The sequence below is a fragment of the Antechinus flavipes genome, chromosome 3 (assembly GCF_016432865.1).
Source record: "Antechinus flavipes isolate AdamAnt ecotype Samford, QLD, Australia chromosome 3, AdamAnt_v2, whole genome shotgun sequence".
Lineage (NCBI taxonomy): Eukaryota > Metazoa > Chordata > Mammalia > Dasyuromorphia > Dasyuridae > Antechinus > Antechinus flavipes.
In genome coordinates this window covers 243,935,064-243,956,178 of record NC_067400.1, presented here as the reverse complement: position 1 = coordinate 243,956,178, position 21,115 = coordinate 243,935,064, and the positions used below count along the sequence as shown (strand labels likewise).

The window sequence follows — 21,115 nt, the reverse complement described above, 5'->3', positions numbered from 1 at the left end:
TTCCTCCCCCTCCATCATCCCCTAAACAATTGTTTTACATTTTCTTCTATTTTAAAAATTTTTTGGATTTGTTTCATTTCTTATTGTCATTGATCTTTTGGGATATTCTAATTTTCAGGGAATTAATTTCTTGATTAAGATTTCAAACCTCTGTCTTAAGCTACTGATTCTCCTTCTAAGTCTTTCCTCTATAGCTTTCATTTCATTTATAATCTCTTCCTTTGTTTCTTCCAAGTATTTTTCAGGTATCAGATCTTATGACCAAATCATTTCTTCTGTAAATCTTTCACTCCTTTTAAAAAATATGTGACAAAAGCAGCTACACCCAAAGAACGAACACTGGGAAATGAATGTGAACTATATGCATTTTTGTTTTTCTTCCCGGGTTATTTATACCTTCTGAAACCAATTCTCCCTATGCAACAAGAGAACTGTTCGGTTCTGTAAACATATATTGTATCTAGGATATACTGCAACATATCCAACATATAAAGGACTGCTTGCCATCTAGGGGAAGAGGTGGAGGGAGGGAGGGAAAAAAAATCGGAAAAGAAACGAGTGCAAGGGATAATGTTGTCAATATAAAGTAATCATTAAATAAAAATTAAAAAAAAAAGACATATAATGATAAACTCTACACTATGGGAAAAAAATGTTTATTTAATATTTTATTTCCCTCCAGCTACATGTAAAAACAATTAATTTTTTAAAATGTATTTCCAAATTCTCTCCTTCCTTTCTTCCCTTCCTCTTTCCCTGATGGGACAGAGAATTTGATATAGATGTAGATTATGAATGTGCAGTTATGAATTTTAAATCCTAACTCTTGCTCCATGATATTTGAATTCTTTCTTTCTAACTGCTTACAATATTTTTACTTGATCTAGGAGTTCTGGAATTTGATTATAATATCCCTGGATATTTTCATTTAGGTATCATCTCTTTTAAGAGATGATCAGTGGATTCTTTTAATTTCTATTTTACCTTGTAATTCTAGAATATCAGGGCTGTTTTCCCTAATAATATCTTGAAATATGATGTCCAGGTGTTTTTTTTTTTTTTTTGAATCATGGATTTCAGGTAGTCCAATAATTTGTTTGTTTGTTTATTTTCTGAGACAATTGGGTTAAGTGACTTGCCCAAGATCACACAGCTGAGAAGCAGTAAATATTTGAAGCTGAATTTGAACTCAGGTCCTCCTGACTTCAAGGCCAGTGTTCTATCTACTGTCATCTAGCTGCTCCTAGTCCAATAATTTTAAAAATTATCTCTTGTGAATCTATCTTCCAAGTCAGTTGTTTTTCCAATAAGATATTTCACTCTTTTTTCTTTTTCTTTCATTTGTTTTATTGTTTCTTGATTTCTCATGTAGTCATTACTTTCCACTTATTCAATTCTAAGTTTTAAGGAAGTATTTTCCTAAATAAATTTTTGTACCTCCTTTTTTCATTTGACCAATCTTACTTTTAAGGAGTTCTCCTCAGTAGATTTTTGTGTCTTTTTTGAAATTTGGCCTGTGCTGGTTTTTAAGGTGTTATTGTTTTTTAGTATTTTTTCCTGCTTCCTTTACTAAGCTGTTGACTCTTTTTTTTCATGATTGTCTTTTTCCTTTCCCAATTTTTCCTCTACCTCTTGTATTTGATTTTTTAAATCCTTTTTGAAATTTCCACAAATTCTTTTTGGGTCTGGGACCAATTCATATTTTCCTTTGCAGTTCTGAATGTAGCAGTTTTGATTTTGTTGTTATTGGGGTTTTTGGGGTTTTTTTTTTTTTTTGAGTTTATGTTTTGATTTTTCCTGTTACCATTGTAACTTACTATAGTGAGATTCTGAAATGATGAAAGGGATGGCCTTGAAAGACTTCTATGCAAAGTGAAGAGGTATCCAGGGAAACAATTACTACAATAGTAACAATGTTGAAAAGATAAACAACTTTGAAAGGCTTAAGAATTCTAATTAACACAAAGACCAACCACAATTCCAGAGGCCTCTTGATAAAATATGCTATTTCCAGATAGACAATAAAAACCCAGAGAAGTTATATATAAAATGCATATTTATATGTATATACATATGCTCATACACATACATATTTTGGATATGGCCAAGGTAGAAATTTTTTTGGACTATACATATTTGTAACTTTTTTTCACTTTGTTGTGGGGAAGAGAAAAGTTGAAAGGACAGAATTGAAATGGAAAATAAAAATAAAGGTGAATTTAAAAAACAAAAAGCACCAGTCTTTCCAAAACAGCTTATGCTATCCTGTCTGTTTCCTTCTCAGATTTTCATCAAACATTCTCTCAATGTGCAATATGCACGTAGGACATTCTCATAGACTTTAAAATGTCTTTAATGGATACATTTAGTTTTTTAATCATTTCTAAGTATCCTCCTTTAAAAACTTCCTCCCTCCTAACATTAATCAAAGTCATTCAATATATAGTCCATAACTGTCATTTTGTTATACTCCACACTTCTTTTCTACCTCATCTCTACAAAAAGGAAAAAATATATTCTAATACCAGGCATTTGGAACCCAAATTTCTCATTTTATTTGACTCAAATTCTATTGCCTTATAGTGCCATCTTAATTTGTGTATTTTAATTTTGTTTTAGCTTTCTTTGCTTTGCATCATTTCATATAAATATTTATATATTGTTGGAATATATGGGAGCCACCTGACAGTGGCTGCTGGAAATCCAACCCAGACCTGCAGAATGGATCTCCTCTTGTGAGAGGATGATACAAGGAGACTGAGAGGCAGTTACTGTTCTCTGACTGAGAGGCTGCTGCATTGTCTGACCCCTCTCCTCTTCCTTTTGCCTCCAATTTATCTCATTCCCAGTACACCCGTGTCAGCAAAGGCTGTCCTTCAACTCCTTCAGATGTTATGATCCACAGCTATGGAGGCTCTCAGAGAGTTGACCTGCCCCTTAACAATTCCCCATTTTTTTGTTTTTTGCTGTTATTTTCCCCCCACAGCATGGTCTGCACACTGAGAAATGCAAGCAGCACTATCACTTCTGGATGGTTGTAGCAGGTGTTTATCTTGAAAAATATCATGAAGGCAAACTTTCAAATGGAGAAGAGGACTATAATCAGTACAGGCATTTAAGTCTCTCATCAATCTTCTGGCTTGGCCCTTTGTTGTGTTGGTTCATTTAATTACCCTGACTAAAAAAGTCTTACCAGGGCTCTTTTTCCTTTCCTTCCCCTCGAATTACCAAAGGAACGCTGGAAGGATCCTTCTCACAAACAGCTCTAGTTTTTCTTGTAATTCTTATGCTTTTTATTTATATCCCATGTTCAGGCGCCAATATATGAAGGGCAGTTCGGCTTAGTGGATAGAAAGCTGATTGCAAAGCCAGAATAAATTGTTTCAAGTACTACTTTTGACATACTGACAGTATCAATGAATAAGTCCCTTCTCTGTATTCTATATAACTCTGTAAGACTTAAATTTCAGAGAAGGCCATCTACATTGATTAAGAGAGTTGCTTTACCAAAGAGATCCTTAAAGAAGTAAAATTATAGATTTTGTCCCTGACTCTCCAGTAAAATAATGAAAAACCGCAATTTGTTCAGTCATTCAGCCAAGAGGCTTCTTTCCACCATAAAAGTGTTGCAACAAATATAGGACCTTTCTATCACTGATCTCTTTGGGGTATATTTCTACTTGTGGTATAGTTTTGAAACTTAAAAAAAAAGATTCTAAACTAATTTCTAGGATGGTCGAATCAATTTACAAGATATATCAGTGTGCCTGTTTTTCCACAGTCCTTTAAAAATTCCATCTTTTCCAATTTGATTGGCATAAATTTGTTTTAATTACAACTCTCTTATTTGGAGTGATTCAAAGATTTTTTTTTAAATATGGTCTTTTATAGTTTGACTATTGTGTTCTTTCTAGTTTTTGTTTATTTAGTCTCTTTCACTGACCACCCCCCCTTTTTTAAGTAGGCTGGTAGGTGGTATATTAAATATGCAACTGAACTGAGAGGCAAGAAGATCTAAGTTTAAAATCTCATAAGATATGTGACCCTGGGTAAATCAATCAACCTTTGTTTCTTCATTTATTGTAATGGGTTGAGGCTTGAGTTGATGCACTGAGGTCCCAAGCACATGAGGCTAAATCATAATTGGACCATACTCTATTAATATATATGCTTGGATAAAGAATGGCCCCAGCCCACTCTTTGTGCAAGTCCTGATGTGTTGTATAGGAAATGACGTTTTTGGTGGGTGGAGGCAAGGGAGTGGAAAGGTGAGCAGAAGGAGAGACTGCTGGCTGGCGTCTTGACACAGCTGCTCGCATTGTCATTGCTACGGCCCTTCACCTCCAATTCCCCTCTGCTAGCTGGCTTCCTGTTGCAGCTGTCCATATTGCTATCGCAATCCTTCTTGCCCATATTGCTATTGCAATCCCCCCTCACCTCTACTGAGAATAAAGATTGAAGATTTTTCCCTTAACCTGAATTCCTGACTCCGGCTGATTTTAAATACGTGGTCATTACAATTTATAAAGTGGAAGTTTGACTAATAAAGTTCACCCTCCATGTAGGGCCTGCAGCAAGAGCGTATAGGGAAAATGTCATACCATTCCCCTATCTTTCATCATAAACCTAGCAAAGAACACTTTACTGCACAGTAGAGTTACAGCCCTGAAAAAGAACCTTCTTTCTTTTTCCTCTTCCTCCTCCTTTTCTTCTTCTTTCTCCTCTTTTTCTTCTTCCTCCTTCTTTCTTCCTTGTTCTCATCTTCCTCTTCCTTTTCCCCCTCCTCTTTCTCCTGTTCTTTCTCCTTCTCCTTGTCTTTTTCTTCCTCCTCCTTGTCCTCTTCTTCCTTCTCCTCTCCATGAGGTAGTTTGGGGTTAAGTGACTTGCATGACTCATAACACTAGTAAGTCTTAATTTGTGAAGTCAAATTTGAATTCAAGTTCTCCTGACTTCAGAGCCAGTGCTCTATCAACCTATTTCTTCCTTTAACAAGTGTGGTCTCTGCTCCCTTGCCGCTGTCATGGAGTACAAGATACAGGACAAAATACACTTAGGGTTTTCTATGTTATTCTAAAATGCTATGTCTCTTCTGGAGGGGGAATCACAATGTGACTAAAAACCAGGATTTTATCTTGCTTCCAAATGAAGAGTTTATTCTTTCTTGTGGTACAATCTAATCTGAAAAATTTCTCAGGTTTCTGTTTGCAGTTTCAGTTAGATAAACTGGTTTATTTGCTATTTGATATTTTTAATGATCTTTTGTGTAACACTTGGAAGGAAGGGGCTTAAGCAGGTGAGTGTAATCTAAGGGTTACCCTTATTCCTTGTGGGTAATCAGGCAAGTAGGTTTGTTCCCCTGAATTTATCATATTTCTAGACCAGAGATATTTGAGAGGTGGCAATTACATACAGTCCTAACCTGATATTTCTCTTGAAGAGAGGAGAAGAAATTGCCCAACTGTGGTTGTTCCAGAATTTGTTTGCCACTCCTAAATGCTAGTTTGTTGATAATATAGGCATTGCCTTTGGTTCTCATTCTACTCTCTGCAGAAGCAATTCAGACCTTAGATCATATGTCTGTTTATGAGCTAATTCCCCCATAAAAATACCAGTAGGATATGGCCCTGAGGAATTGGGCTTGGTTCTTGGTCTTTTGTCCTTTTTGTGCTCCTGGGACTAGAGTCTCCAGGCTTGGGAGTTTCAAAGGTAAAGAAAGCAAGCCACAGGAATCCAGAAGTTGGAATCCAAGGTACAAGGAATAATCTTTAGGAATGACCTTTGGGATCCCAGCCTATCAGGACTCACCTGATAATCAGGCAACATTTGGACTTGAACTTAGTGAGCAATGTCATGTAGCAACTAGGCTAAATGATGACCCTTGATAACCAGGTGGTGTAGGGGAGATTATGTTCCTGAGTTATCTGGGGACACAAGTGCATTTTTTTTCTTGCTACATTTTTGAAGTAAACATTCCAATGTAAAAGCTAGCTGATGTTAAATGTTTAAATGGACCTGTCACGGTAGTCAAAGATCCCTAACAATGTGGTGTGTGTGTGTGTGTGTGTGTGTGTGTGTGTGTGTGCACGCGCATGTGTGTAAAACACAGCCAGTAAGAACTAGAGCCATAGCACTAGAGTACAAACAGTAGACTGGCTATGGGAGAGAGAAAGAGACTCTACAACACTTCACATAGGTTGTCCACATGTTATTGGATCCAGGTCCTTGTGTCCATTCATCATGGTGCAATGCCTCTGCTACTTCCCTTTCCTTATTTCCCATATAACTCCTCTTCCTTACATATGCCCAAAGGGTGGAGACAGCAAGTTTATCTGTTAAAGTAAGCTTTCCACCAGCCTCAAAGTTAAAGCCAAACTCCCCAAGGGAGGGATTAAGAAAGAGGAAGCTAGGAAATTTATACCTGAGCCTCCAAGTATCTCCTTCATGCATCCCAATCTCCTTGGTGATAGCTAAGTATGTTGTGTTTATGACAATGCTATGATATTGCTATATATATATGTATATGTATACATATATATATGATAATGCTATAATACACGAATCAGAAATGTGAATTAAAAAGAAAAATAAATCCTGAACAACAACTCTATCTCCACTAAATAAATAGATGATATGGGAAAAGTCATTTTTAGAAGTGCTTTGAAAGACAGGCATGTTAATTCATTGCTTGTGGAGTGGTGAATTACTTTAATTGTTCTGAAATTTAATTTTTACCATTTTCTAATTTTTATGATTAAATATTTGAGAAAAATGCCTTTAAAATATATGACAGGCATTAGACTTAGTGGGTCAAATGAAGGAAAAAAAAAAAAAACAACAAAACACCAAATTATCCATATCTAACATACTAGGATAGGAAGGGATGAGAAAAATTTTTTTTTTTTTTGCCAAGGGCCATTTAGATATTTATAACACCATTTGTGGGCTATACAAAAATTTCCATTTATAGAACTCAAGCAGTGAGGTTGTTGTACCTAGCTTTTAGCTCATCATTGCCTATGGTTGCCTTAGCAAATGCCCATCGGTTGGAAATTCCCCTTCCCTGCATTAGGGTAAACTTGAGATTTCCAAAGGAATTTGTTGGAGTCAACAGGAAAATATATAGCATAGTTCTGATATGTCTATATCTGCCACTACTTATTGGAAGGTCAGCATTGACTGGAACTAATGTTATCCTTTTCAAAATTCTAGTAGTATATAGCAAGGAAAGTTGGAATCAGTGATCTGGATTCTGTGTGTTACACCTTGAACTCAATCCACATTCCACTCAAGAAGTGAAAATATTTATTTCCTTTTGATAAGTAAATTCATTTTGACCATCCTTACAGACCAAACAGATCTTATGAGGACAAATGCCAGCAAGCACAATAGGAGCACTGACTGTTTTAGGATATTTGACTTTAGAAAGTCCCCAGTACCACAAGAATGGAAGGGTAGTTTGAGGCTGATGCTTATCACTGATTCTTGATCATTCAGAGAATCTAGTGTTTCTCAATTGATGATGGAAGACCACAGTTACCATCTGAAATAAATGTGTTACTACAGAATCAAGCTGCCCTTATTCATCTGCCATAGTCATACCTAAGAAGGAAAAAAAAAAAAATATATATATATATATATATATATATGCAGATTACCATACTTTGAACAAAAGAACAAAAGTGAACCAGTACATTATGCCATTAGTACAGCAGATCCTAGATTATTTGATAGGTGGTCAATGATTTTCAGTTTTATAGTTAGTTGCATAGAGGATATTACCAGATTCCTGGATTTGAGGAAGATAACAAAATTCTCTTTTATGTGCCTAGCTAGATTCTTCCAGCCCACACATATATCCCAAGGCATTTTAAGGGCCACTAACGATTTTTCAATAGCAGATAGAGAAGAAAAGTAATTGGTGACACAAATTACTTGGAAGTGTTAGTGTGCTTTGATAACATCATTATCTTTGGTAAGATGCTAGAAGAACACAAGGTCTGAGGTTGGCAATTGACAAGTGCTAACTTTTCAGAGTTTCTGTTAAGTATTTGGTTCACATCAAATCCCCAAAATGCACTAATGCAGAGAAGACAATCTCATACAGAGAAACAGAATGTCTTGAATGAGTACGGAAGCCCAGTTGTACCTGTAAATTGGGATTGGGCCTTTCTTTTGTGATATAGTGGGGTCAACAGGCCTAAAGCTGTTATTTTCATGTCTCCCCAAAGAGGAAACCATAGTGAAGATTGAATTGTAAAGGACTCAGAAGAACTAAAATAATGAAGTGCTACTGAATCAGAAATGGTGATAAGATTAGCAGATCATGAGAGGGACAGCTTCTATCCCTGGAAAAGCATAGACATGAGATCAGGTAGAATGGGGTTACTTGGATTGTTTAGAAGACTCAGCACAGTAAAAACAAGATATTACAATAAGCACTTTACTGATCCTACTATAAAGTACAAAAGAGAAAACCTTCCTGATTTCATACTCAAAAGAGAGGATCTTTGTAGCAAAGAGACTTAGTAGAACTTTAAAAAGCATGCAGAGGATGAGCTATATGGCAGACTTGTCCAAGACTATCTCTACTTTGTAGATGCAGAAGCCTCCAGAGAAATTAGAGATGAGAATTACTTATGAGCACAAAAAAATCTGGATAAGAAGTGTTTGATCTCTGCTGGTCTATGATACTTCTTGAGGGCTAGTCAAAGAAACAAAGCAGGACAAATTTAATATCAGTAAGGTATATGGGTAAAGATCCAGTAAAGCCAAGAATTATCTTCCCACCATAAGCACAGAACACAAAAATGCTCCAGGATTGGGTAAAAACTGGATTACCCAAGAAAAATTGCTAAATGTTTATATCCTTTGACTCAGAGATCCCATTTGCAGGGACTTTGCCCCAAGGAGATTATTGAAATCAAGATAAGACCTTTATGCAGAAAGACATTTTAATGATTTGTGATAAAACACAAAACAACAACTTAGAAACTGACCAAAAAATAGTATATTGATCACCATGTCATAAAGCAGAGGTTAGCAAATACATAGCCTGACAAAGCCTAATAACTAAATTAAACTATAATTAGGAAATATTTAATAAAATACAACATGAGTAACATGGAAATTTGTTTAAAATGAGTGTCCATGTTATATCAGATTGCTTGCTGTATTGGGGAGGAGGGAGTTAAGAGAGGGAGGGAGAAAAAATTTGGAACTCACAACTCTTACAAAAATGAATGTTGAAAACTATCTTTACATATAATTGGAAAAACAAATTACTATTAAAATATATATATACACATATATACAATAAAAAAACCAAATAAAATAAAAATACAATAAAACAGTTATATTTTAAAGCTAAGCCAATATATTGCCCACAAGGAATCCTTATATGTAGATTAGTGGCCCCCATTTTTATCTGAGTTTGATACTACTGATGTGGTTAATCGCAGTGCAAAGAGTTGTGGGAAGCCCCTCTGGTCAACTCAGGTCCAATGTGAAAACAATTCATGAACCCGAAAAGTTTGACTGGCAAAAGGAAGTTTTATTGGTACTACAGAAGTCAGCTTTGCTAGAAGACCAACTTCCTCAGTGTTAGGATCCTGGTAAGGAAGTAAACAGAGGTGTTAACACTGAGAAGAGAATGTCTTCAGAGTAGGCAGGGGTCCTGACAGACAGCTGTGCCAAGGAGAGAGAAGTTCCTTGTCTGCTTTGGGCCTCTGCAAAAAAATGGGTTTAAAATTGCCCTTTAATAGGAAATCTGAGACTGAAGTTTCAATGGAATGAAATTGATTTCCAGTAGAATGAGACCACTTAAGTTCAAGCTAAGTAGGAGTGGTCCTGGACTAATTTTCTTCTCAATAGAAGGCTAATAGAATAGCTAGTCCCACCAAGAAGCCACTTGATCTTGATTCCCTGAGGCAGGCCTCTCCCAGAGGAGAGTTTCTCAAGAGTTCAAGGAGAGTTTCAAGAGTTCACCCATGGCTTCTCCCCCAAAGTCAAAGGACAGTTTCAGGATTCCCCCCATCAAGACTGGAGACATATTGAGTTTAAGATACTGCAGGGCATTCTATCTGAGATGTGAAAAGACAGTTGGAAATAAGACAGGAGGTCCGGAGAGAGGTTAGAGCTGAACATATAGAACTGAAAATCATCTTTGTAATCATGGGAGCTGATGAAATCACCAAGTGTTAATGTATGGAGCTATGTTCTATAGCAACAGAGCTAAGTTAAGTAAGCTAATAGCCTTCTCAGAGACTGAGGTAGTACAAAGAGGGAGGAAGGAGTCTGTCTCCAGTGTTGTAGGAAATATGTTTGCACATTTGTTATACTTTAAGTATATATTTCTGTGTAAAAAAATAATCTGAGAGCGACTATATGGAACTGGGTGTAGGGAACCATCCATTACAATTGAGGTTACACTATCAGTGGTCCTTTTGCAGACAGCCAATGGACCCCTCAAAATCCCTTAAGGGTACTGGAGTGTGTGTGTAAAATCTAATCTGTTTGGCCCTTAGGTGGAGGAGGTCAAGGTAGTCTTGTGTTATTTGTCCATTATTTTTCTACACAGTTTTGACCTTTTATTCAAAATGTCTCTGGGGATCCTTTTCACACATAAGGCCAGTACCACTGTAGATAAAAAAATTAACTAATAAAAACACCACTCTAGACAAAAATTTACTCTGTGTTTCTGCACAAGGCATCTGACATTTCTCTTAAGGTGCCTGCCAATGCAGAGGATTATATAAAAGGGGTTGTAACCCCATCCTTCACTAAAATAATCAGATTAGCCCAAAAGGGCCCAAAGAGAGGAAATAAGTAGTTAGGGTTAATTAACATTTTAACGTTATCATTTATTCCCTTCCCTCTCAGGCAGTCTAGAGTCATATCAGCAGTTATATCTGTAAGTAGTCTAGGTCTGCTAAAAAAGGAGGGGGGGGAGAAGAAGCAACTGAAAAAAAAGATGACCTTCCACAGTATGCTCTAGGCAAACTGCTAGGCCTCATTATTCATGGATACAAAATCCATACTGCTTGTATTCCATATTCATAATTGGAACATACAACAGCTATCAATAAAAGAGCACACACACACACACACACACACACAACAGAAGTTATGTCAAACTGGCACGACTTGTAAAAGAAACATGTTGAAAAACAGTGATTATACCCTAAAACAAAATGGGGGCCTCCCTGCCCATTTCTTCAATCACTCCTTAATTAGGCTAAGAATGAGTCATCTCCTTCTTTACTGAAGAAACAGGCTTCTTTTTCATTTCATATCCATTTTCTTTGTTGTATATCCTTTGGAGATCTTTTCAGAGAGATATGCCAGTTGCAAAAGAGCCCAGCCTCATCATCTGAGTAGACAAGAAGGCTATGGGAATAAACATTATAGACCTAGCAGTCTCACTCCTGACTTTGTACTTTGCCTTTTTTTTTTTTTTTTTAATCTTCTGTAAAATGGTGATGACCCCTCTCTAGGATTGCTGTGTCAAACTTTCAGTGATTGTTAAGAGCTTGAAAATATGGAGAATTACATAAATGCTACTTCAGCACTTTAGTGGATTTGTTACGTGGTAATGAAACGATATCATTTTTACTTCAGCCAGGATCTCATATGCTATAAGAGGTTTACTAAGTTTATAAGGTAGTTTACTTGAAAGAAGAAAAAATAATTAAAATGTTGCCAACTAAGCTACTAAAACAAACAATGTAAATAAATAACTATACTAATCATTAGTTTCCAAACCTAGTATCTTGGGTAAAGGAGAGAATGTTCCTCGGGGGGAGAGCACTGCTGCAAACTTTTAATGCTCTTCTTGTTTTTCTGTTAGTTGGAATGACCCCAGTAAAGAAAGAGGAAGAAGGGAAGGGTATTTTGTCAGACTAATCGTGGTGTCTGTTCTTTTAGCTTTCTGAAGTGTCTGAGGTGGAACCAATTTGCAAACTCTTGAGAGTCTAGACTAGATTCGGGGGTGGGGGTGGACAGGACTTAGATCTATTCAATAGGTTAATTGGAGCAGTGCAGTGGACTTTCCCCTCTTGCTGCACCACTAACAGAACGGAAAAGATGTTTCCCCTTCTTTTTTAGTGAAATCAGAATATACTTCTAGGAGTTGGAATGGAGCTGCCTTATGAGTCCCCCTTTCTTGTCCCAATCCTTCTTTCCCCCTACACCACCTTCAGTAGGACTGAGAGTCTGGGAGGAGGCCACCTCGCGTCCCCACTCTCCCAAGGCCCCGGGAGGCGGCGTGGGGCGGGGGCACGACAAGCAGGCTCCTCCCCGTGACATCGGAGGCCGCCAGCCCAGCTCGCCTTCAGCCTGCGGAGCCGCAGCCACCCAGCCCCAGTCCCGGCCCCAGTCCCGGCCCCGGCCCCGGCCTCAGCCCAGGCCCGCCTTTAGCCTGAGACCCCCCGCTGCTCCTCCCATCGAGCTCTCCTGCCCCCAGCGGTCCGGGAGGAACTGTAGGACTGCTGCACACAGGAAGTAGCTGCCGCTTCAGAGGCAGCCCCGAGAAGGAGGAGGAGGAGGAGGAGGAGGAGGAGGAGGAGGGTGGCAGGGGAGGGGGAGGGGAGGGGGGAGGGGGGAAAGGGGTGGGAGAAAGCTGCTGCTCAAAGTGCCGCACTATATAAAAAGAGCTGGGAACCGTGGGGGCCGAGGCCAACCTTGGGAACTAGCGGCTGCCGGGACCCCTAGACGTGCGGCCCAAGCCCCAGCTGGACCTGCCGCCGCCGCCGCCGCCGCCTCGGCCCCGATCGCAGGCGGCCTTAGCAGCCACAGCCTCCCGCGCTCCCACCCCCTCCCCGTCGCGGGGGGGAAGCCGGGCAGCCGCTCAGGCGGCGGCGGTGGCGGCGACTGCCGGGGAGCTGGAGCTGACGCGTCGCGGAGGAGGAGCTGAGGCGCGGGACCAGACGCCCGGGGCGGATCGTCGGCGGCCGCTGCAGGTGGGTTGCCCGGGGCCGGAGCTTGGGTTGTGGGGAAGAAGTGGGGGTCGGGTGAGAGGGCCTAGCGTGGGGCGTGCTGGTGCATCAGACACCTGGAGGTCGGTCTAGTCATCGCCTCCTGCCTCTTTCTCGGCGCCGGCATCGGTACCCCCGAATCTCCCTGGGTTCTTCCCCCCTCCTTTGCATTCGGAATGCCAGTGTCATCCATCTCACCCCTACCACACATTCTGCTCTGAGGCGTTGCATGTGCGTACGCGCGTGTGCGTGTGTGCGCGCGTGTGTGTGGACTCAGGGGCGCTCGCCTCCTCCCTCTCCTGGTGCGATGGACTGTACTGCATCCCCTGTCCACCCGTGTAAGAGGGGCGCGCGCGCGTGTGAATGCGCGTGTGTGCGTGTCCGGTGTGGGAAGGAGGAGACGACAGGCGGGGTGTCGGCTTCGCTAGATGCCTCACTGCCTTGCTCAGTCAGGCCGCGTCCCCTCCGGTGGCCGGGGCCGCCCTGGGTAGTTGGAAAGACGCTAAGCCCGGGCCCCGGGAACTCGTCCTCCCGCGACCAGCGCCCGTGCTCCTGTACTTCCCCAGCCCCGTCCGCCAGCCTGTGCGTCCGCAGGATCGCCGGCCTCTTGGTGCGGGGGCCCGGGGCACCTTCTAAATGAGCTCGGAGCTGTCCAATGGCCGAGGTCCGAGGTCCGGGAGGTGGTGCAGCTCTCACCAATGGGAGCGCCCGCGTGGCCCTTCCCTGAGAGAGGAGCTGGGTTGGGGGAACCTTTGGGGATGGAGGCTGGCAGGTGAAGGTGGTGACTGAATATGAGGGTGAGCAGAGGCTGCCAGAGGTCCGCTTCTCCTCCAAGCAAAGAGGGGCTGCGTCATCCTCAGTTTGTCTCGAGTCCAGCGCAGCCCATTTGTGACCCTGGCTGCCCCGGGCTGGTCATTCCGTGGTGTGCACATTGGGCCCCCAGAGCTTGGCTGGTGCTGTCTATCGTCCATCTGCTAAAAGCTCAGACTTGATATAAATTGCTTGATAGGAGATGAATTTATGTTGGTGTATGCTTGATAATCTTAGGTTAGAGTTGATGTGTTTAAATGTCTTGAAGAAGTTGGAAGATGTTGCTTTAGGTTTCAGTACCATGTCGAAAGATCAAATCTGAATTTCAGTAAGATTATCAACCCCAGGTCACTTCACAAATAATATTGCTAGTTCTGGTCCCCAAATAAAGAGAGGAGGAGGGCCTTCTTCAAAGAGGTGAGGAACTATGGATGGGGAACATTGTTTATATTGTGAGATTGGGCTGATATTCAGTAGTTTTGCTTAACTGATATATATTTTTTGTCCTTGTTACCAGAAATGGCGGGGTAAGTAGGGGAGTAAGAGGAGGAATACATTTAGGAAATGAAGGTGATGTTTTTTTTTTTTTTTAAAAAAAGCTGAAATGAATTTTTAAATTGCTTTTATGAGAAAAATATTTTAAAGACAACTTAGAATATACTAAGATAGTTATTCCCAAAGTGTTAAAAAGAGGTTTATTTTGGCTGTTTGTAACTATAATGGAAAAATATGGAAATTAACTTTTTTATCCTTGCTGAGGGTAGAGTATGCTCCCTCCAAAAATGTCTTCTTTGGTTCTCCTGTTTGTAACCTCCTGTAAAACACGTGTCAAGAGCTTTCATCTTCTGACAATGCACAGGCAGATACCAGTAGAAGAGAGTAATGACTTTAGAAAAAGTGGTTTTTGTAAATGGCTTCTCTTGGTGTTATTTTTTCTGCATAACCTGAAAACTTTTGTATATAGAGTTTGCTTCTCTTTTGTTGGAAAATATATGGATGATCTTGTAAGAGAAAAAATGCGTATAGACTTGGGAGAATAACTTCAATAGTTACACAGGTATTAAAAGTGGAATAAATTTCAAATAGAATATCTAAGTGTCGGGCCTAGTTAAAGAGATGGAAAATTGTGAGAAATAACATTATGGTCCAGTTGCATTCCAGTTATATTTCTTTATCTTCATCTTCCTTATTTGTTTCATATGACAGCTAAACAGACTGGTTTAAGAGTGCTTTAAAGATTTTTACCTATTTTAAAGATGAGTTTTTTGAAAAGAACTGACCATTAGGATTTTTTAAAAAATCACTTTTCCCTCCCCTTCCTTACTCTTTCTCTGTAAAAGAGTGGCATCTAAAGCTTTCTTTGATAATTTGAAAAATGTTCTTCCAATAGTAAGAATCCAAAGATCTCATCCTCTATGACCTCTCACCTATTAGGTACATTTGTATTCCTGTTCTTCATTAGTAAAAAGTGATCATATATATGATAGGCACTGATGATGTTTCTCACTGCACTCTGATCTTTGGGGGTACAGATTAGATAGTACAAACTCCTTTACATATATTTTGAGCTAAATTGTTTTTAAAGGGTTTTTACAACCTGGTATTTTATCATTCATTCATATATTGGGTCTGTGATTTAGTTGGTTACAAGGAAATCCCCATGAGGAAACTCTTTCTACTAATGCTGATTGGCATCTCATAGTCTTTAAAAAGTATTACCTAGAGCAGGGTTGTCAAACTCACATACAAAGAGAGGGTATTAAACCAAACCTAGGAATCCCTGTTTGATGTAAAAAAGCCACATACTCAAAGTAATGTCTGTTTCATTGTATCTAGTTTATTTATTTATTTCCCACTTGCATTTTAATGTGATTCTGAGAAGTGTTTAACACCTCTGTCCTAGAGCATTGAGATATTAAATGATATGCCTGTGGATATACAGCCAGTATATGTCAGAAATGAGATTTGAAATCAGCTTGTTTGGCCTCAAGGCTGCATCTCCCACCATGAAATACTGCCCCTTATTCATTTATCAGCCATATCTGAGGAACTAATTAATGACCAATAGTAAAGAACACTTTCATCTCATTGATTGATAATTCTAGGGATGTCTGTAAGAGAAGGACTTTTATGTTTTTGAGAGCTAGTAAAATCTTCTCACCATTTTTGTAAGGGTGTATATATATTTCCAGATCTCTAAGGAAACAACCAAGATAGTTTTGGTGAATTGCCTAATAGGTGACCGAGAAGAGCACTTGAGCCTAACTTTTCCTGATTTGTATTGCTTTCATTTTAGAAGATGGCAAATTTAACTATGGAGACAGCCAACAATTCCAGGAATTAGTGGGGTGAATTTTTTAGGACCAATTGTTGGGACTTTCAGTACTGTGCTCAGTCTAACATTTTGCCTTTCTGTTGAAAGACTGTGACAAATGGAGAAAACTTAAAGGTGTTGGTCAGAAAATACTATAGAACTGGATAACATATAAAACCCAACCTTATCACCAAAAAACTAGATAGCACCATCTCCAATGTTATAGTAAATAATTTTTTTTTCTAAAATGGAGTGACATGTATTTTGCACCATTTTAACCATCTTATTTTTCCCGAAAAACCATGTTAGTTAACATTAATAATTCTATAACTTTTTCTACAAGAAGTGTAAAGCCCTAATTCAAAGTAAGAGGAGGCAAATAATATTGAGCCCCTTTTACACCTAGGGGAAATGAGTAACAGAGACATTAAATGGCCACAATCTGAATGAATAGAGCCTGTCCTGAGGTTGTAAAACTAACTTATTATGTAACTCTGGCCACTTGAGCACTAATATTTTATTGTTACAGGTGGCTGCTGTTGAATACATGTTTGTGGAACAGAGTGGAATGCTACTGATTACATTTATTCTTCTATAAAAGAAAATTATGATATGGATTCTTTAATTGTTCAGTCATCTCATTTGAGAAGTAATCTTTATATTAAGTCTGGATTGAACTTTTTTCAAATGAGATCATGGAAGTTTCATGGGATTTTATGGGTGGCTAACTGAATTCATTTGAGTTGACTGCAGTTTCTTTTATAATATCATCCTAAGACTTCAGGCTAAATTTAGCATTTCACTTTTGGCATTCTAAATTTATCATTTTTTGCTGAATTTTAGGCAATTAGGTCCATTCTAAATAAAGTCATTTTATATTCAAATTCTGTGTCATCTTTTAGTTAATCATGGAATATTTTCACTTTATTAGCTTTAAATTGAAAGTGACATAGACTCTGAGAAGCTGATCTTCAAAATGTAATTTTGTTTTGGGACTTTAGAATAGAGGAAGGAAATCAGTTTGATTATGTCAACTTGTATGGGTTCATACTGAAGAATTATCAAAGATAGTCTTCATATCAGCTAAATTAAAGTTGATTTATGACCTAGATAGGGTGTTGTTGGCCAAGCAGATTTTCACAATATTTTCAAAGTTCAGCAGTCTCAAGGAAGAGGTACATCTGTGTTGCCATCTTTGAACCTAAGTAAATACAAGTATCCTTCAGTACAAGAAATAGTAAGTCCATTTGTCCCTTTAATCTTACTTAATTTAAAAAAAATGTTTTAAAATTGAACTTAAAGCTCAACTAAAACGAATACTTCCACATGCAAAACAAAAAAAAAGGCTTGTTTATGAATCTGTGACTTTTTTGCATAGTTTACTTTTCTTTATAAATATGTATAATTGAAAATTTACATTTAAGATATTTTATAAGACCAAGGACAAAAACATCTGTTCTCCTCTGGTGAGTGCAGTAGAAGCACTATTAATCATAGTGTTACTTTAGTTTTTTACCATGGTTAATTAGATTGGACAATTAGGTTTGTGGTAAGTTTAGGTTGGACAGAGGCTCTGTATTTTGTGTTAGTTAATAATAAATTGCTATAGTAAGCAAAAGAATATTGAAATGAGTATTGCTGTCTTCTCTCTTTCCCTAATTAGTTGGGAGAAATAATTTTTTTTTTTGTTGTTGATAGTCCTATTAGTTCATGTTTTAGACACCTTTCTAGTGAGATTAAGTGGATCTGGAAAATTCATATTTCATGATAAATTTTTTTGTAATGAGTAATTATATAGCACTTTTCATTGTCAGTTTACAACATATTATAACATAAATGGTGCTAGGTGTCCCTTTTTAAAAAAGATGGGTTGCCTTTTATATGTTTGGCAAAAGATAGATGTGCAACAAATACTTGTCAATTGATTGAAGTGTGTGTCTATAGAGGTTGTGATTTACCCATGATTACATGGCTAGTAGGAGAAGCTAGAACTCAAAACCTAAGCCTTTTGATTGCAAGTCTAGTGTTCTTTGTATCTGCTGCCAGTCTTTATTTATATTATACTTGCAATTTGTTGCTCTACTTTCAGAAAACCAAATATGAAAATATGAGTATCCAGTTCAATTAGATAGGACAATTGGTTGGTGGGTCTGGAATCAGGAAGACCAGAGTTCAAATCTGGCTTCATACATTAGTTGTGTGATTCAGTACAAGTCATTTAATCCTGTTTTGTCTCAGTTTCCTCATCTATAAAATGAGCTAGAGAAAGAAATGGTAAACTATTCCAGCATCTTTGCCAAGAAAGCCCCCCAAGAGTTGGACATGACTAAAAATGACCAAACAATAACAACAAATTCAACTAGTTATAAAATGCTTATTATTTTGTAATTTACTGGATTAAATTTTGGGGATATAAAGACAAAAATTGGATGGGGATATATTTCATGTACACAAATAAATAAAAGTTAAATCGAGGAGGGTGAGAGAGCACTAATAATCAGAAAGGCTTTAACTAGAAGAAGTAAACTAGGGATTTTAAGAGGTAAAGTTGAGGAAGGAATGGAATTCCAGGTAGGAAATGGAATGTAGAATTCAGAAAACAGATAGTAGACAGTTTGACTAGAACTAGAATTTGTGAAGAAAATTAGTATGAAATAGGCTTGGAAAGATAGATAGGAATCAAAATTTTAAATGTTTTACTGAGGAGCCATAAAAGACTTTTGAGCAAGACAGTGACATAGGGTCAGATTTGTGTTTAGAATTATGAATTTGGTGTGGATGTGTATGATAGATTGGAAGGAGAGAGATTAATTAGAAGGGAATTATAAAGGTCTAGAGTTAGAGGTGATTAGGATTTGAATTAGAGTAATGGCTATAAGAGTAGAAAGAACAGTATGGATTTGAGAAATATGGAAGTAGAGTGAAAAGGAAAGGGGAAGACACAAAAAAGCCTCCATAGTCCCAAACCTAGGTGATGAGATAGTATTAGATATTAATACTTTCAACAGAAAAAGGGAAGGAGTAGATTTAGGGAAGAACCGATTAAATTCTGTTTGAAATTCTAATGGAAAATCTAGTTAAGAGATACCATAGGGCAGTTGGTGATTTAGGTTTAGAGTTTTTTTTTTTTTTTTAATTTTTATTTAATAATTACTTTATATTGACAGAATCCATGTCAGGGTAATTTTTTTTACAACATTATCCCTTGCACTCATTTCTGTTCCGATTTTTCCCCTCCCTCCCTCCACCCCCTCCCCTAGATGGCAAGCAGTCCTATATATGTTGGATATGTTGCAGTATATGATTTAGGTTTAGAGTTAAGAGAGATTCAAGCTGCAGGTGTGTGTGTGTGTGTGTGTGTGTGTGTGTGTGTACACATATACACAAATATATATGTATGTATATAGATATGTATACATATTTATATATACAAATTTGTGGTGACCTGGAGATTGATAGAGTATAATAGCAAGGTTCTACATAGGAGTAATATAGGTGAATAAATTGAACTTCAAAGAAGAGGTTACATTGTAATAAAGGTAAATAGATGATTTGAAGTGGTAGCAAAAGAGTAAGTTAGTCTCAAGGCAAACAGGAGCATGAGAGAAGTAGCAGTTTTGGTTGTAAAGTATGGAGAAATTCTTTTGGAGGAATTCTGGTTCATGTGAGTACAAGAATAAGAGTGTGAGAAGATCTAGGATAAAGAAATTTGATAATGATAGAGTAGGTTGTTCCACAGGGCACATTGAGAGGGGGAGAGCAAAGGAAGTTGTGAGGATGAGATGGGGGAGTATTAGTAGGGCAAAGAGGTTTTTCTTTTCAGCAGATAGCAATTCTGAATCATTGGGATTCAAAGGAGGAGTTGGTGGAAATTTCCTAGTTTGGCTAAGTACCAATTAACTAGGGCTGTCATTCTCCAGGGTCCTCTGATGAGACTATTCTCTCAAGTACTGGGAAAAAAAAAGGGTTGAAGCAGCAAAGATTCTAGTGTTTTTGTTAGCATATGCCTTGAAGTCTTACTAAGCTCATATTAGGGGCTAGTTTCTTTGCTTTATTCTGAAAATTATAAAGACTGAAGCATAACTAGAAGATGCATGGCTTTTTGGATTAGTTTTGTTTCTGAGAAAGAAGTTGGAGCAACATGCTTTATTACTGGGGTTTAAGTTCTGATAAAACAAAACCTAGAATCTATTTGTTTAATAGTTTCAGAGTACTGATATATTGTTGCATGTTGTACATGTTTGGAAAAGTAGGGAGGTGCAGATTCACACAGCAGTAGGTTTCTGAGTGAGGAGATCCTTAAATCCACTTCCTAAAGTTTAGTTCAAGAACTCTATAGGGAGAGGGTCATGATGGGGCAATTCCTTTAGTATCTTTTTTAGGTGATTGGCTGCTATAGATTTTGGTGATACTGTGTAGAAAATATGCATTCATATATGGCAGTAGGTTCCAGTACTTCCCAGGTAATTGTGGGCTCTAAATCAATCTCCTGATGTCAGGGCAGTCCTGAGTTGTCAAGGGAGCAGTTCCACTAAATAAATACATTGATATTATTGTTATACACATGGCTTTACCTAGCAGTGCTTTTAATGTATTAAAATGCTGTAATAATCTTTTACAAGGGGCTTCATGCTAAAGTGTTAAAAGCTATTGCTATTTGAAGATCAATCAGAAATAAATGTAAATATACTTAATATATAAAGCAGTAAGACTCTAATGAGATAATGTTAATGCTTTGCAAATCTTAAAAGTATTATTTAATATTAGTAACTTTTACTAAGCAACTATAATATGTCAGTCAAATAGAATTCAATTTATATTCAGCATTTCAGGAATACATTTCTTGGATAAAGTTAGGATCACTTTTAGTTAAATTCTTTTTTTTTAAAGGAAAATTCAATTTATTCCTATACTGTCTAGTGTTTTTTTTTTTAAAGCTTTTTATTTTCAAAACATATGCATAGTTTTCAACATTCACCCTTGCAAAGTCTTGTATTCCAGATTTTTTCTCTTTCCCTTT

At 38.0% G+C, this 21,115-nt stretch overlaps 1 protein-coding gene and 1 pseudogene across 2 annotated transcripts in view; both read left to right on the top strand.

Moving 5' to 3' along the window:
* The first annotated feature begins 12,600 nt into the window (after positions 1-12,600).
* The window catches only part of AGPAT3 (1-acylglycerol-3-phosphate O-acyltransferase 3), a 144,914-nt gene continuing 136,399 nt past the window's right edge, over positions 12,601-21,115 (top strand). Inside the window, exon 1 of one of the 2 annotated variants that reach the window (XM_051984789.1) lies at positions 12,601-12,956. The gene's annotated coding sequence lies outside the window, so the exon portion shown is untranslated. The remainder of the gene's footprint in view (positions 12,957-21,115) is intronic. The other variant, XM_051984786.1, reaches the window with a different exon arrangement.
* Positions 14,301-21,115, top strand: part of LOC127557137 (pyruvate dehydrogenase E1 component subunit alpha, mitochondrial-like) — an 89,602-nt pseudogene continuing 82,787 nt past the window's right edge.